General features: G+C 38.9%; 1 protein-coding gene across 3 annotated transcripts in view; it reads right to left on the bottom strand.

The window, feature by feature from the left end:
• Positions 1-8422, bottom strand: part of LOC131039428 (uncharacterized) — a 60948-nt gene extending 52526 nt beyond the window's left edge. Inside the window, exons 1-2 of one of the 3 annotated variants that reach the window (XM_057972192.2) lie at positions 8120-8422; positions 7926-8011 (exon numbers count right to left, since the gene is read on the bottom strand). The gene's annotated coding sequence lies outside the window, so the exon portion shown is untranslated. Of the gene's footprint in view, positions 1-7925 lie in introns of all 3 variants that reach the window. The other 2 variants (XM_057972193.2, XM_059213189.1) reach the window with 2 other exon arrangements.
• Positions 8423-18377: the final 9955 nt, after the last annotated feature.

Here is an 18377-nt window from a genome sequence, read left to right as displayed (position 1 = left end):
AGTTTTCTTTTTGCAGAACGATTCAGAGAGGTCTTTTTATTATATTTTTCAAAGATGCTAAAAGCCAGAAGGAAGTTGTCAAAAAAGAATTTTGGTCTATTGGTAATGGATGTTTTAGGGCCATTGGTTGGACACCAGAGGCCAACAATAAAGAAATTTTGGCTCTATCGTGCCCTAGATGGGTTACGATACAGAATATACCCCCGATTTTGTGGAAATGGGTACCTAAAACACTTGAATCAATCGGTAATGTATCGAGGATGGACGAATCCCCATCCCTATTACTGCACATGGATGCAAGATTGTTGTTGTCCATCAAGCCTAGGCTTGATCTTCCGAAAGAACTAAGGATTGAAATGGAAAAGAAGACATTTGTGTGCCCCATTGAATTCTTGGGCATAAATGCTTGGTTTTTGTGTAGAAAAGAAGAGCATATAAGGAAACAATGCCCCCTCTTGAGAAGCAAGAGACAATCCGCTAAATCTGCCACGAAGGGTAAAACCTCAGATAAACCTAACCCTAATGGAAAGGATAACGCCAGTTTCGGTCCTTTGGGCCCACTTAAAACACCAAACTTTATTCCTCCACCTAAGCCTAACCCTAAGCCGGTTTCTGCCTGTCGAGCCTAACCCTAATATCTCAAAGAATAGCCGCATTGCTTTTGTCATTGAAAAACTTGATGCTCTCCATGAGGCTGTCAATGAGGCTACCCGCCCAAAGGCCCCCCTCCCTTCTGCTGTAATAAAATCCAAGCCTCAGGATTTTGTACCTCAGGTCAGCCTCCCCAAGCACAGGACCTTGAATGCACAGCAAATTGTCCTTTAAAAACTCAAGCGCATTAATGATAATAGGAAAAGAATCGAAGCTCAAATAAGTTATGGACTTAGTAACAGTAATGAAGTAAACAACATCTCCACTCCTAGAGTAAATCAAGTCCTAATGGCCTCCCATACCAAGGATGAGAGCAAGGTTTTGTATAAGGAGACCTTTGACCTCAATATCAGATTGGATGTGGCTGGTAAAGTGGGGAACCCCTCTATACAATCTGTTGAATTGAACCAGGAACCCAGTGCTCAAAGCAGTGAACCTGGTGAGACCCACATTGAAGTCTTTGAGAATACTGAATTGCTTGAGCCTCAACAAGTATTTGAAGTGGTAAAGGAATCTAATCCCTCCCCTTTGCCAACCATAGTCAGGAAGTTATTGAGGTCATAGACCTTGCTAGCCAAGGCTGCGACCTTGTCCCTGTAGGTGGAGATAATGAGGAGGATGGAGCTCAACATAAGATGGATGGTATTGAAGTTTTTAGCTCAGAGGAGTGTAAGGAGAACAATTGGGCTATTGTCCCATTCACAGATACTCCTAATGCTGACCTAATTGATGAAGCCATGAAGGAGTATGGGGTAGAGAAAGCCAAAGAGAAGACTGGCTCTAAGAAGAAAAATAAGGCTTAAAAGACAGTACTACCCACTTGGGGGCTGAGAAAATGTTTGAATTCAAGAAGAAGGGAGGCAGACCCAGTGGGCCTATTGCTACCATGGCAAAGAGAATGGTGTCTAAAAGCCAATTGCCCAAATGTTACAAAACATTCAGGGCACCTATGGATACTGCCCCCTAGTCTGACATGGAATTGAATTGGATCTCATGGAATGTTCGGGGACTGGAGTCCCCAGATAGAAAGTATGTTGTCGAGAGGTTTCTAAGATTGTATAAGAATGTGGATGTTCTACTGTTGCAAGAGATTAAGGCGGTTCAATTTTCACTTGACATTAATTTGAAATGCATATGGAGGGATGCAGAGTACTTCACTACTAAACATAATAAAGGTAAGGGAGGAGCTGCTATTTTAATTAGTTATAAATGGAGTAAGTTTGTTTCCAGGTGGGGATGCTCACCCTGCAACAGGTTAGTGTGGGTGATTCTGAAGCATAAAGAGAAGGAGATTGGGATCTGCTCAATGGATGCTTCCAATGACCATAAGGAAAGGATTGAGCTTTGGAACTAGATTACTCAGTTGGATGAGATTTCTTGGGTGATAAGGGGAGATTTCAACATGATAGAGAGCCCCCTAGATAAGACAGGAGGCAATAAATTTGAGTGGAAGGGAGAGGAAAGATTATTTTGGAACAGAATGGTTAACAAGCTAAAACTGTTTGATACGATGGTTGGGAGAAAGAATGAAGTCAATGACATCTGGTATACATGGTGCAACTTCCAACAGGGATGCCTTATAGTTTAAGAAGAATAGCAATGGTGGCAATGTGAAGGTTATCCCATACACCCTCTTTGATCATCACCCCATCCAAACAGTGGTATCTCTTTGCAATTCCCCACTGGTGCCCCTAAGGAAAAGGGAGGAATTTGTGCTGAACAACACTAGGCTATTATTGGATGAAGATGTTACCCAAGCAGTTTTTATCACTAGACAGTTTAATAGATGGAATATGACATTGCATGATGCCAGAGATAAGTGGAATCAGAATGTGAAAAGTTGGAGTGTTCTCTTCCAGAATGTGGGGAAAAAGAAGGCCAAAGATCTAAGGAGGGTGGAGGGTGGAGGCAAAGATGCATAAAAAGCTTGCAAGAGCTGAGTGCATACAAAAAGACCCCGCTAACCCAGATGCCAAAGAGGCCCTCTGTTATGCCAAAGATGCCTTGAGAAAGATGTAGAACGTCAAAATTCAAGGTCTTAAGACAAGAGCCAGAATAAACTATCTAGAACATGGTGATAAAGGCTCTAAACTCTTCTTCCAAATGCTTAAAAGCAAGGAACCAAAAGAAAAAACTGATTTTATATGGGAAGGAGATAGGAACATTACTGAACAGGCAAACATTTTGAAAGCCTTTTTGCAGTTTTATAGCAAGCTATTCACCTCTGAGGATGATGAGCAGGGCAAGGAAAGAGCTAGAGACAAGATTAAGTCCATCATTCCTAAAAAAATCAGCAGAGAAGACTCTGACAGGCTAAGTAAAGATATTACTGAGGAGGAGATTAAAAAAGCTATACTTGCTGTTAACAATGATAAAGCAAAGGATCCTGATGGACTGCCTGTTGAATTATACAAGAGGAATATAGAATGGATTGGGGAGGACTTGCTGATATTATATAAAGAAGCTGTTGACAAGAGGTCCCTAGGTGGGGAGATTAATAGTGGACTTATCAAGCTGTTACCTAAGGATGGAGATAGATCACTCATTAAAACTAGAAGCCAATAACGTTACTAAATGTATCTTATAAGATACTTGCTAAGGTGTTGGCAAGGAGATTGGAAAGTGTTCTTCCAAAGGTGGTAAACCCTACCCAAACAGGCTTTGTGAAAGGAAGACACATCTGGAAAACTTGATTACATGCTAGGAGGCTATGAATTGGGCTAAAGAGTCTAAGGAAACTCTATCCATGTTGTTGATAGACTTTGAAAAAGCCTATGACAGAATTGAGTGGAGCTTCATATTTATGATGATGGAGAGTCTTGAGTTCCCTAGGTTGTTTTGTCTAACAGTGAAGACATTGATGGAAGATGCTAAGGCTAATGTGGAAGTTAATGGGAGTAGATCTGAAAGTTTTGATCTTAACAAGCCCATTCGGCAGGGGTGTCCATTGGCACTTGCTATCTTTGTCATTGTTGCAGATGCATTGTACTACCTTTTGAGGGACAACCTCCTATCTCCTAGGGTCAAAGGAATTACTTTGCCTAATCAGGATGAACTATCCAACATACAATTTGCAGATGATAATGCCATTTTAGTAAATCTAGAAGAGGATAACCTCTCTGCCCTTACGATGAAAATAGATATCCTCTGTGAGGCCTCCAGGAGCAGAATCTCCTTGCCTAAATCTATAATGTTAGGCTAGGACAACCACCCCCCTCAATGGTTTAGTAAGTATCCCTTAATGTGGGGCAGACCGGAACATCAGGTGAGATACTTGGGTATTCCATTTGCCATATGCCCAAATCTTAAAGATATGTGGAATTGGGTGAAAGAGAAGATAGATAGAAAAATAAGAAAATGGAATAAGCAGTATTTATCTTTGGCAGGAAGAATGCAGGTGTGTCAGAAAATTCTATCCTCGTATAATATTTACTATACTTCTGCTTGGCTTTTCAATACCTATCAGTTTAATTATTTTCAAAAGCAGATTAGGGAATTTTTATGGTTTGATGGAAAAGGTAACAAAAAAAAGCATATAGTCAAATGGATGTCCTACACTATGAGTAAGAATAAAGGGGGTCTTGGATTAAAGGACCTTAGGTTACAGGGTCTTTCTCTTGCAGGTAAATGGATCTTTAAAGCACTTCAAGGGGAAGAACCATGGAAGATCCTAGTAAGACATAACATCTCAAAGTCTGTCCCAAAGTAAAGTCCAGCTTAGAAGGCCCTTCCACTTTGTGATTTGATTGCTGGCCATTTCCCTATCAAACCAGGTGGGTCGATTGTTTTCAGATCTATATGGAAATCCTGGAAAAGTTAGGCACTTGATTACACACAACAACATTATTAGCGAGGATAATAAGGTATGTGGAGAAAGGTCAATATGGTGGAACCTGCAACATAATGGCAAGCCACTAGCACTTCTTCAGGGTTGCTTGGCAAGAAACTGGGCAGCCAAGGGGATTGAGAGACTCAGTGATATCATAAAAGAAGGCCACTTAGTATCCTGGAAAGAAATCTGCTCTAAATTTGATGTCCCCCAATCAAATTGGAGGACCTACACTGTGCTTAGGGAGGCATGTGCTTCTCTCTTCCTTCCCAAAATCTGTGATGTTACTGAAGATAGATTATGAGGATATCCTTACACATTTGAATTGTTGTTGGAATGTCAATCATGATACATCCACGCGGCAGACAATTCTTGTACACATGTGGAGCAGACCTGTGGAACCCAAAAAGAGGTGATTTTTGTGGTGCCTCCTGTTGCATAAGTTACCCATTCTTAAACCTGATGGAGATACCAAAATTTGCTCTTCATGTAGACTACCTGAAACTGTGAAGCATATATTATTGGATTGTTTTTTTGCTAAAGGGGTCTGGAATATATTTGGAATAGCTGTTAACTGTAATGTCAGTAGTTGGGAGATTGTTGTGGGCTATGTGTCTAACCTTAAGAAAGATACTAATGTCTTTAGCTGTTCTCTCTGTTGAAATGCTATGGTTGATTTGGAAATTTACAAACGATGATGTTTTTAGTGGCAGAGTAAGAGTGCTTACTGAGTCTCTAAGGAGACTCATAACCTATAATGTTTTTTGGCAGGTCATAATTACTATGAGACTGTCAAAGGAAAAGTTTGAGAAGCTGCCACAGGATGGCACTACCAGGGTATTTACTTGGGAGATATCCCATGGGTTTCCATGGGCTAGGCAAGCGGTGGAAAGAACTCCCTTCGAAATTGGTCTCTCCAACTTCATCACAGAGCTTGAAGAAAAAAGAAAGAGGGAAGAAAGGGTGCAAGTTGGATAGTTCCCAGTTCCAGCAGCAGTTCCAGTTATCCCAGTTGCAGCAGCAGCAGAGGTCCCACTGGAAGAGATTGTTATGATCCCCATGGGGAAAGGTTCAGAAATGGATGGAGGATCCATTGGATGGACTACTTGGTTTCAAAACGCAGGGGATGATAATCAGATCTGAGATATTATGTACAGAGCATATTGACTATCACTGAAGTTTTCTGTTGATGTAATTTTGTAATTTTGTAATGTCGTTGATTGCTCTGTAGGGCTGTCGTAGTCCTATTTTGCCAGATGGGAACTGTTAATCTCATACATTCTGTAGTTTGCTCTTGAATTGAGGAACAGATCGTTGGATCTGTATTGTGACTTCATTATACTTAATAGAAAAAAATTAAGTAAGATCTCAAAAAGCTTTTGTAGAGAGTAATCACAGTAAGTTTTGAGCTTTGCATTGAGGCGGCTGCTATTGCTACATGATTGATGACCATGGAATTTGTGGAGAATCTAAGATTTGTTAAGAAAGAGACAAGATCTAGCATAGATATAATGTTTGACATAGTTTGTATTTAAGGGTTATGGGATCTTGTTATATATACATGCAAAACTAGTCAATCCGTTGTATAGTAAAAACAACACTTACTTGATCATTATATTGTGGTTTATCATAATTTTTAAAGTGTAAATCTAGGAGCCATCTCTCAACAAACATCCTCTAGTTTACACTCTCTGATGGCTACCAAAGGTTGGCCAATAGAACAATCTCTTGTGCCCCACCAAGGCCCTATCGCTTGCAATATATGATAGTTACCGATGGTATTTTGCAGCCATTGAAAGCAAAAAAACTGCTCAAGGTATAACATTGCCTTCATGAATACTCCAAGTTCGAAGATTTAATGGTTCTCATTAGACTTGGCAAATTTCCAAACCTGGAGGACAACTCGGCGAGCACACCAAACTAGAAAGGAAGCACTTGTTAAGAGTAAAGTTCTTTTTCAAGTCTCTGAGATAAAATGAAAAACGCTTTGAAATTTGAGGGCTGTCAATCATGTCCAAAGATATATGGAAGTGGAAAAGCTAATTTACCTGGTGCTTGAAGGGTTACTCCTCCAAAGTGTTTTTCTAAAATGCAAAATGAGTTTTCGGGGCCTATTTGTAGAGACTAAAAATTGACTGATAGGAATGTCTTTTCTTTAATGCAACTAATGTTCTGTACAACAAGTATGGACAAAAATTTCATATTTTCTATCAACTAACTAAAGAGCAAAGGCCAATAGCCTAACGATTAATGGTTGCATAGGTGCCAAAGTATCAAAGACTAGAAAGTAAATTTTCTTTAAGTGGAAAGTATTAAATTGATTACTTCTCCATTAGAGTTAAATAGTAAAGATAAGACTAAAGAAGCTAAGGCTCGTAGACATTACTTGCGTTAAATGACATCAAGAAGAAACAATGTTGTGCACCTTTCTACGGTGAAAAGATGCTAAAACCTTTTAGGAGTGCATAAAAAGCAGACTATAGGGGACTCTTTGTGTGCCTTGCAATGGAAAACAATACTAGGAGAAGAAATATGGATGATCTGAGACGAAAAGAGACAAATGCCAAACTGTGCAATTTTTAGCATATAAAAGGCTTGAATCAAATTTTTACAGAGAATTCTTCTTTGCGGTTATAGAAACCTGATACTTTAAGGATAGACCTGCTAGACACAATTATGTCTCGAATTGCTTCTAAAAGAATGTTGAATCATTCTAAATTGATGCAAAAGCAGAGATGCTAGCTCTATTTGTCTGTGGCTCAAATGTAGTATAACATAGACATGTGACTTCAAAAACAAATGTAATCATATCAGAAGCATATTGATACCTAATTGTACTGCTGAGTCCTAACTATGATACCAATCATGTGAGAGGATGTACCCATCTGGAAACCAGGCTACTTGTCCCTTCTTCAACACAATCTTTTTAAATATTTAGTAATTTTTTGTCACACCAATCCCTTTCCTTGTGACTTTTGATCTTTAAAGTACAAGAGCCAGTATAATGGCACAAAACTGTGAAGAGATATGCTCTACAATGTATGAGGTTTATGAAAAAGAATGAGATAAATTTAACATATGTAGATTATTGCATTTACAGTATTAGCTGTAGCTGGTATCCATTCAAGACTAAATAATTCTGTTATGAAAATTGTCACAAAAGTAACCTCAAGAATAAGGAAACAAAATAATCAAATGTTTCAAACTACCGAATTCATTTCACGGTTTAAAATATCTCTACTTGAAGAAACAAATAGGGATCTAACAGTACGTATTACAATTATATCATGTATAAAAACACAGCCATAGATAAAATCACACAGCCAATGCCATTTAGTTAAGAGATAACGACAGAATTATTTTCGAATGAAATTAAACAGAACAAAAATGATCCGGCCGTGTACAGATACCAAAAAAATCACCGAAGCCAGGGCAAGTAGCTTACCTCAAGATTCTGCGCAATTGTGTTGTGCTGTCAACGATGCCGATGAGAAAAATGGGCAGAGTTTGCAGGAAAAATATTACGAAACCCTGCCAAAGCAGAATTTTACATTTTTGAAATGAGACGAAGCAAAACCACTCTCCCTACAGCTGCTGCTTCAATCCATTCACAGTAAGCGAAAAGAAGATCTAGTTTACCAGGGTTTTCGAGCTACTTAATTCATGAAGTCGAGACAAAGATTTTTGCAACCTTTTAAACGAAAATATGGTTGCGAGTAGAAATTTGTTTTCAGGCGTGTTGAGAGGAACGTTTCATCTGCCTGAGTTTTTTTTTGCGGAAAAACTTTTCGAGTGAGAGCTGCTACAAATTAGGCTATAGCCTGTTGGCTAAGTATCGACTGAAAATTATAGAAACAGACACAGAAATAGTTTTATAAGATGAAAATAAAAAAATGACAATGTGAATGGCTGAGTTAAGGTCCCCCCTTACGAATGAATGACAATGTGAATGGCTTAGTTAAGCAAAGTTGTATATGAAGATAAATTTTTAAATGTTGGATATTTTATTTTTTGTTGTTTATTAAAAGTTTTGTTTTGTTTTGTTTTTTTAATTTCTTATATTTAAATATGGTGGTTAAGAAGTTAACTTTGAAGATATTAATGAATTTGATATGGATATTCTTATAAGTTGGATATTTTGTGATGTAGTAATATTATGTTGTCACTAACAATGAAATGGAAAATAACATATTTTATTTATGAAATCTTCTTTCTGGAATGTCCACCTTCTAGTCTCTATAATGTTTCTAGTAGATATGGGGTGGGGTTCTTGAGAGGATCAATGTCGAGTTTTGGTGGAGAAGCTTCGAAGGAAAATCCCGTCTTGGATTTCCAGGCTGCGGTGGGGTCTAAAATCCCATCCCAAAATATCAAGACTTTTGATAATAAGCTTTTTGCCTCAGATTTGGGGTTTTTCAATGGTGTTGGCTCTCGGATTACGAAGATTAATGGTTGTCTGGAGAGATGCAGTGAGAGGCCGAGGTTGGTCATTCCTCCGGAGATGATAGCTGAAGATGTTGAATACTTTTCAAAACACTCGCTATATTGCGAGTTTTTGGGGATGAGGGTTTCCTTGCAGTTTTTGGAAAACTGGGCACAGAGGACTTGGGCACCAAAAGGGGAAATGGAGATTATGCTGTTGGCAAACAACTACTTCATGGTTACTTTTAATTGCATGGACGATCGTAATAGGGTTTTTGAAGGAGGCCTGTATTTTTACAACCAGGTGGGGTTGTTTATCAAACCTTAGCATGAGGAGTTTAACCCTTCGGAAGATCTCCCGAATAGGGTACCAGTGTGGGTCCGCTTACCGCGCTTTCTAGTGGAACGTCGTCAGGAGGATGTATTGAGGATGCTCGCTTCATTGTTGGGGAAGCCAGTGGGGCCTTTAACGCAAACCTTGAGGAGAAAGGTGATGACTTTTGCTCGTATATGTGTTGAAATTGATCTTAGCAAACCCTTGCTAGATGTTATAGATATGTGTACGGGCTCTTATTCTTGGGTGCAACAGTTAGATTATGAGACTTTACCATTTTGATGTCATATGTGTCATGAGTATGGTCATCTACAGCACAAGTGTCCTAGGTATAAACCGGTGGTGAGCCAACCTCAACAGTCAGCCCATAACCTAGATGGGGTTGATAGAGGAAAGGTTGCTTTGTCGGATGGGGTAGGGGTACTGATGGTTTTGTCTCTATTAAGACTAAGAACAAGAATCGAGGAAAAAATAGGTCTTTGCAGGAGAGACAAGACGAGGATACCTTTAACAGATTTGAAGCCCTGGATGACCTTAGCCAACAAGAAGTGAATCTGAGGTTAACCCCTTTGGATCAAGGTGCTTCAGGGGTGGTTCTGGGAAGCGTGATCGGGGACTCTACTCAGGCTCTGCAAGTGGCTGGAAGCTAGCATATGGAGATGGATCGGCCAGTAGTGGTCCAGCTGGGATCCACTTCTGGTGCGGAAGTGAATTTGGTTGGGGGGGAGGGTTCTCCAGCAGCTCGAAATTTGGAACCGGCAGGGGGTAAAAGTCATAAGACCCCCGCACACCTGGGTCTTCATCAGAAAGATATTAAGAAAGGTTCTACAGAGAAGAATTCAAAGGTTGGTAGAAAGAAGGATTTGGATAAGATCAAACTGATGGGGGAAAATTTGGTTGAGTCAGGGTCAGTTAATACTTTGGATTCTCACTTTTCCAATCTTCCGAAATGATTGTGCTATCATGGAATGTAAGGGGCTTGAACAATGGCCCTAGACAAAAAGTTGTTCTGGAATTGATTAGGAGTCATTCTCCTGATGTCTTGTTCCTGCAGGAAACTAAAATTTATGTGGAAAGTATGATGGGTATGGTGCTGAAGCTGTGGGGGCGGGGCGAGTGTCAGTGTGTGGGGGCAGCTGGCTCCTCTGGTGGGGTGGCCTGCCTTTGGAACCCTTGAGGATTCATCCTATCTGGTGGGTTGCTTCCAGATCTTCTTTGTCTGGAGTTGCCTATAGTCTTGAGACCGGGGAATATATTTTGTTTACCAACATTTATGCCCCCACTGATCTTCTAGGTAAGCAGAATTTATGGTCTCACATTTCTTTTATGCAAGGACTATTCCCTTTTCACCCCTGGATTATGGCAGGAGATTTTAATGTCATTTTAGAGTTGGGTGAGAAGAAGGGTGGCGTTATGCGTTTGGAACCTTCTTCTTTCCTCCTCTAGGATAGTATATCTTCATTGCATCTTGTTGACATTAAGCCTAGTAATGGCATGTTTACTTGGAACAACAAGAGGGTAGGGGAGTATTGGATTGCGGAGAGGTTGGACCACTTTCTGGTTTATAGTTTTTGGGTTGGTGGGGGGTGGTCCACATGTTCAGAAATTCTTGACTGGAGAGGGTCGAACCATTGACCCATAAAGTTGGTGTCTTCTTCTGCTCGGGTCACTCGCACTCCTTCATTCAAATTCCAGCTTATGTGGTTGCGGGATCCTTCTTTGCAGGATCATGTTGCAGGATGGTGGAGGAAAGGGAGGCCAGCCTTTGGCACTGCTATGTACACTTTTGCCAAGAAGCTGCAATTTGTTAAGGTTCAGCTTAAATGGTGGAACCGTCAGTGTTTTGGGAATATTTTTCATGCTAAGAAGGATGCTCAATTAGTGTTGAATGACATTACCAGGGAGATAAGAGAGCGTGGTTTGACTGAAGCCTTTCTTAGGGAGGAAGACAGGGATGTCAAGGATTTAGAGGAATGGGAGCTTAGGGAGGAAATCTATTGGAAACAAAGAGCTTGTATTGATTGGCTTCAAGCAAGGGACAAGAATACTGTGTTCTTTTTCAACTCAGTGAAAGCAAGAAGACATGGTAATTCTATTCCTGTTCTGGTCAATGATAGAAGTGAGCAGTGTTTATCCTTGCAGGAGATCTCTAGGGAGGCTTTATAGTATTTTCGGTCCATCTTTAGCGAGGATAATCAGGGGGATTCAAATGAGGAGAATTAGGTTCTCGCTTGTATTCCTTCTATAGTTACTAGGGAGATGAATGAGCAGCTTATGGGTCCTATTCTGCTGGAAGAACTTAAGAGGATTGTTTTCCTCATGAGGAAAGGAAAAGCTCCTGGTGCGGATGGGTTCCCAGTTGATTTCTTTCAAGACTTATGGGATATTATCAAATTAGACTTGTTGGAGGTGGTCCAAGAGTCTCAAAGGAACAAACAGATGCTTCGTGCTTTGAATGCGACTTTCATTGCACTAATCCCCAAGTGTGATGGGGCTAACCGGTTAGGCTAGTTTCGTCCTATCTCTCTCTGTAATGTGATCTATAAGATCATTTCTAAGATGATAGCAGAGAGGTTGAACAACTGGCTCGGGGATGTCATCTCTAAGGAGCAAAGTGGGTTTGTGGAGGGTTGCCAAATTCTGGATGGGGTGGTCTTTGCTACTAAGACCATTCATTCTATGGCGGCTTCCAGGGAAAAAGCTATGCTTATTAAGCTGGATATGGCTAAGGCCTATGATAGAGTTCGTTGGTCCTTTCTCCAGAAGATCCTTAGGGCCTTTGTCTTTGCTGATGAATGGATTCAATGGGTTATGAGTTGTGTTACGTCTACCTCTTTCTTGATGATAATCAATGGAGATCATACAGAGTTGTTTAGTGCTTCTAGGGGTCTTCGCTGGGGGGACCCCCTCTCCCCATACTTATTCATTCTTCTGGTCGAGGGTCTGGGGAGGTTGATTAAGCATAATGTGGGTTTGGGGATTATTCAAGGTTGGAATTGGGGAACTGACCTGCATCCTCAATCCCATTTGCAGTTTGTTGATGACATGACCCTGATGGAACTAGCTCGGATTAGAGAAGCCTCGAATCTACGCAAAGTTTTGGATGTTTATCTTGTGGCTTCGGGTCAGTTGATCAATGAGGATAAATCTTCCATTATCTTTTTCAACACTCCAGGAAATATCCAGAGGAGGATTGCTCATATCCTAAGATTCCAGGTCTATTTTCTCCCCTTGACTTACCTAGGTATTCCTATCTCTACTGGTAACCCTCCCAGGGATTCGTGGCAGGGTATCTTGGATAAATTTTGCACGAAGGTTGAGCATTGGACTCACAGATGGTTATCTTTTGCTGGGAGGGTTCAACTGATCCAGTCGGTGGTTTAGGCTCTTCCGATTTATCGGTGTATGCTCCAAGTGGCCCCCAAGTGGTTCCTAAAAGGTTTGGATTCTCTGGCAAGGCAATTCTTATGGGCAGGCAGTCTGTCCTCCTATAAATGGTGTCTTGTCAATTGGGACTTGGTGTGTAGCCCGAAACAGTCGGGTGGGCTTGGCTTAAGGCAATCTGTTTTATTTGGGGAGGCTTTGGCGGCTAAATTGTATTGAAGATGGTGTGTTGAACAGGACCGAGGTTGGGCTAGAATCTTGGCCCACAAATACATGCAAAGGATACAGAAGGAGGAAATCCCAAGGTATCCACTTGAGGGAAAAGGTTCTTCAATTTGGATTACTCTCAAGAAAGGGGCCTCTCTTATAAAGGTAGGACTTTTCTGGACATGTAAGAGGGGGGAAGAGGTTCTTTTTTGGTTCGACTCATGGGATGGGTATCCCCCCATCATTGATCAGTTTCCCAATCTTGGGACTCTTTGCCAGAGGTTCCTGGAGGCAGGATGGTCTAGGGTGAGAGACTTTAAGGTTGTTTATAGGTGTGGGCGTTTGGAGTTGGAGCTGTGGAAGACTCCTAATGAATGACCGATTACTGATATGGATGAAGAGTGTGTTGAATTGTATAGCATCTTGGCAAGCAGACACTGTAGCTCCCTTGAGGGTAGGGATAGACTTGCTTGGTCCTCGAATCCTAAGGGTGTTTTCACTGTTGCTAGTGGTTACCAGGAGTTGTTGTCCCGGAGATTGGAGGGCAGGGAGGTGCCTTGGTGGAAATAGGTGTGGAATAATTTTTCTTGGCCAAAGTGTAACTGTTTTGCTTGGACTTTGGCTTTGAATAGATATCTTACTTGGGACAACATTCATAAGATGGGATTCCTTGGGCCTTCCATCCGTGTCTTGTGTGGTAATGGGGAGGAGGATTCCTCACACCTATTCTTTAGGTGTCCTTTCTCGCTGCTAATTTGGCATTACTGGTGGGGGGTGTGGAAGCATCCTTGTGTTCATGAGGATTCTTTGGTGGAGTTTTGGAACAGTTTGGGTAGGCCTCCCATCCTGTCCTCTTTTCTCCAAACTGTCTGGAATATTGGGCCTATTTTCATCCTTTGGCAGATCTGGCTATAGAGGAATAGGAGGATCTTTAGGGAGGTCAGATTGTTAGTTCAACAAGTGTGGAATAGAATCATTGGTATGATTCGGGAGACAGTGGAAGCTAAATGTGTGGTGAATTTTCCTCTGGATAGAGGAGACTGATATTGTGAGTAGGTTGGGTCTGCAGGAGATGTCACCTGCCTCGACATGTGTCAGGAGAAATAGACATGCTATGAAGAAAGTTAAAAGGATGGGAAGGTGGACACCCCCTCAGGATGTGTTCATCGAGATTAACACTGATGGTTCCTCTAGGGGTAATCTGACTCCTACTGAGATTGGCGGTGTTGGTAGGGATACGAGGGGAGAGGTAGTCTTCTTCTTCTCGGTGCATAAAGGGTGGCAGTCTGATAATTTTATGGAGGGATTAACAATTTTCTATTCCCTGGAGCACGCCTTGGAGATGGGGTGGTAGCAGGTTATTAGCGAATCGGATTTGCAAATTATTGTTAATTTACTGATTGAGTAGAAAGTGAGTGGGGTGCATTGGCAGTTGGCAGGGATCGTTCACTGGATTCTTGATATTTGCTCTATGATGGAGAAGGTGGAAGGTGTCTTTCATCCACATTCCTCGTGAATGGAATATAGTAGTTGATTGTCTGGCTAAGTGGGCTTCGAAGCATGATGGTGACTAGAAAGTTGAAGGGTGGGAGCAACTTTCCCCGGATTATTGTCTGGACCTGCATAAGATATTTGCTGAGGATATGGATAGTTATGAAGCCGGTTGATTTTGGGATAGGTTTGTGGTCCCCCCTGGGGCCTTGAGACTCTGGTTCTCTCTTGGGTTGGGCGTGTGTTCCCCTCTTGGGGCTTTGAGACTCTGGTTCTTTGTTGTAATTCTTGATTAAGTTCTTCAATAAAGTTTTTACCCCTTTATTCAATGTTTCTAGTAGATATGATAGTTGAATTTTATCAAAATTTTAAAAAAACACAAATGCAAGCTCTTTTTAATCACCTAGACTGTAATGTAGGTGGGAGGTGAGAGCATACAAAAAATGGACGTGGATAATAAGTAATTAATTTAAACCTCACTAGTCGCAAGGTGTCCAATTTACAATCAATGCAAAATTACAAGCAGATCTTATTAATACCAAAATGGCAGATAACAAGCAAATGTGATCAATACCAAACAAGCATATTACAACACATTCAATCAAGGTGAAACTAACAAATAACAAGTAAACTTATTTGATGCCAAATTGGTAAATGATGAAGATGCACCTCTTCTCAACTATGCCATCCAATTGTTGTTACAATGCAAGTGCAAGAAATTGAATAAGTTTGATGAAAGATGGACCTTCAAGACATTAATAATATAGTTGAATACTAAATTTACTCACCAAAATCATATTAAGTTTTTAGAAATATTTTAAAGTTAACAACCAAACGATTAGTGAGTTAGGCAAACTAATAATAAATGATGAGCTATAAATTTCATGATTGAGTATTGCTAGTTATTGATTGATTTTCTACAAGTTCAAGGGATTAACTTCTCTAAATTTAAAAAATGAATGCTTACAAATACCTATACAATTTATACTACTAGAAGTCATGAAATATTTAGTATTATAAGTTCAATATGGTCCTACATATGATTGTTGCACCTATAAATTTAAACCGTGATCACCCAAAAAAATTTGTAATTATTCAAAAATTTGTTGCACACAACCTAGAATGAATGTACAACTCTTTAAAATCCCACTCCAAACTTCCTTCAAGTTGGAGTTGTTCCTTTTAGACAAATAAAACTAGTTATAGGGTAGAAATAATAGAATGAAAGACTTGATTCATATGCAACCAATGTAATAAGTTGATTTCCTTCACAAGTCTAAAAATTGGATATGCAACCTTTCAAAATATTTAAATATAACATTAATATTGAATGTTTGCTTTAGACAAGTTAGATAATAAGTCTAATATAACATTGGAAACCCCAAAACAAATAATTTATAATAATTCTAAAACCCTTTCACAAATAAATCTAAAGTTTTGAAAAACCTCATGAAACATTGTAGTGCAAAACTATAGTGTTGCAATCTACTATACCAATTGTATAGATTACTATAGTGATTGTACAAATTAATATAGCAACAAAATATATTATTGTAGCAAACTTGAAAAATCAATAAATCTTCAAATTGAAATGCATAAAATATATTTTGCATTTTCTAAATATTCCACACCACACGAACGTACTAAAATCTTCATAGCAACTACTACAATACAATGTCATCTCATTAGTAATCCTTAGATGGGATTGCTCTTTCAAAATGACAGATTTTCATCTTCAACTCCACTTTTATTAGGATTTTCAAGGTAGGGCAAATAAATGAATACAAGATCTCTATTTCAAGAAAAATATTTTTATAGATAAATGACAAAGCAAAGCAAATGAGCCCTCACTCCCTTTTTATAGACCCATGGCAAAATTAAAATATCCACGGTGTCCCTCCCAAAAATCTATTTTAATTTACTTTTGTGACTTTGCCTCAAAATAAAGAAATATCATTAAGAGTTACATGAAGCTTTATGATGCCTCATTTAGGCACTAGAAAATTAAAAAAAAAAAAATTCTTTTACAACACACAAAAATAATATTAAGACCAACTTAGTTATTATTTATTAGAATATTATCTTAGCCTTGGAACCCCTTAACCTATGGGAAACTAGAAATAGGATAAGGGACCATGACGAATACCTAAGGCTAAAAAGGGGACATAACATTTAACCCTACCTAGAATTGTTTACCCACAAGCAATTGCAAGTTTGGATGTTCCAGAATCTACAATCCTTACCATGTTGCATCTTCCAGAAGGAAATTCTTCCAATGAACCATGTATTTGGTGATGCTTCTATTTCATAACTTCCTCTCCCTTGTGTACACAATTCTTAAGGAACCAAAACCAACGTGTCATCCATATCAAGTGGAAACAACTATTTTCAAGGAACAATGTGTTGACCAAGTTCCTTTTTTGAGGTGAGTCACATGAAACATAGTATGGATCTTACTTTGTTTTAGTAATTCCAACTCTTAAGCAACTTCTTCAATCCTTGTCAAAATTTTGTAAGTCCCATAAAAATGAGTCTTGATTTTTTTGGACCCACTTATTTGAGATAAAATTACTTTTAAGGCTACCATATCCCCAACTTTTAAATTTCTCTCCAAGTGGTATTGATTTGCATATATTTTTTGTGGGTTTTGTGCTTGTTGGACACTATTCTTATGTTTTCAAGGTATCTTAGCTTTGGTATAGCCAAGTCACTGGCTCCATACAAGAACAACAAAGGTTTGAACATTGTATCCTTACAAAGTCATAAATGGCATCGTACCGATAGACATGTGATAATTGGTGCAATAATAATGTTCTCCCAGATAGAGACATTATTAATCAATGGCTCCTAATGGTTTGCAACATGATTTATTAAGTATCCATCCACACATTTTTCGCAAATTTAACATGCCCATCCATTTGGCGATGGTGGCTAGTGTTGAGGGTAAGATCGATTTTTATAAAATGATAGAGATCTTGCCAAAACAATCTTAAAAATCTATTATCTCTATCACTCATGATATTCCTAATAAACCCATAGAGCCTAAGAACTTCTTTAAAAATAACTTGAGGTGATTTGTAATCTAAATAAATGGCAAAGAAGTTAGCATATTTTGTGAATCTATCGACCACAACATAAATAATCTTTACCTTGTACTTTGGGAATTCCCTAGTAACGAACTCCATGAAAATATTATCTCACTTCTTATTGGGAATAAGTAAGGGTTTAACAAGTCTATTGGAAATGTTAATTTTATTAATAAATAAGACAAACCCTAATTTTCTTAAGGACGTTATCCTCAAGTCCTTTTCATGATCAAGTTTCCCAAACTTAATCCATATGTCTCAAAGCAGTCAAGATGGCATGTTGAAGTTGTATCATGGACTACCCTTAGAATCTTACATTCCATCATAAACTTCATCACATATTAGACTTGAGCACAATATAGACTCTATCCTTGTAAATAATTATTATATTAGCCACTACATACATGTCATTTTTCAACATGCCTTGCAATATGTTAGTAGCAAAGACATTCTCATTATATTCTACTAAAATTCAAATCTTTGACTCAACAAAAATATTTGACATATAACATTTACAAGGCATCTACTACTATATTCTTTATTATGTTATCATGATTAAGATTTAATTTTACTCACCCATTTTTACTACCTTTCATTGAGGTCCTTTTTATTAAGTACTTCAAACTAATATAGTCAGTTTTAACCACAAGCTTCCCACCCTAGGTTTTTAACCTTTGCTTGGTCAATGCATACATGATTGGCAATATTTTCTTGTCATGTATTGGAAATGTAACAACCAAAAACATTTATAGAAAAGAAAAGAAAAATTCCTAAATATAAGAAAATAAATTCATGTACTACATAGTGTTCAACCAAAATCGAATTGTTAATGACTAACTTCAACTAACTAATCAATCAAGAGAAAGAAACATTAACTAACATCTAACAACATCATAACTAAAAGTAAAGGAAGAGAAGAGTTTAAAGATTTACAATGTTTTGAACTTTTCAATGAATAGTTGCTTATCTCATT

The sequence above is a fragment of the Cryptomeria japonica genome, chromosome 10, assembly GCF_030272615.1.
Source record: "Cryptomeria japonica chromosome 10, Sugi_1.0, whole genome shotgun sequence".
Taxonomy (NCBI): Eukaryota; Viridiplantae; Streptophyta; class Pinopsida; order Cupressales; family Cupressaceae; genus Cryptomeria; species Cryptomeria japonica.
The sequence above is the reverse complement of the archived record's forward strand: the minus strand, read 5'-3'. Positions and strand labels throughout refer to the sequence as shown.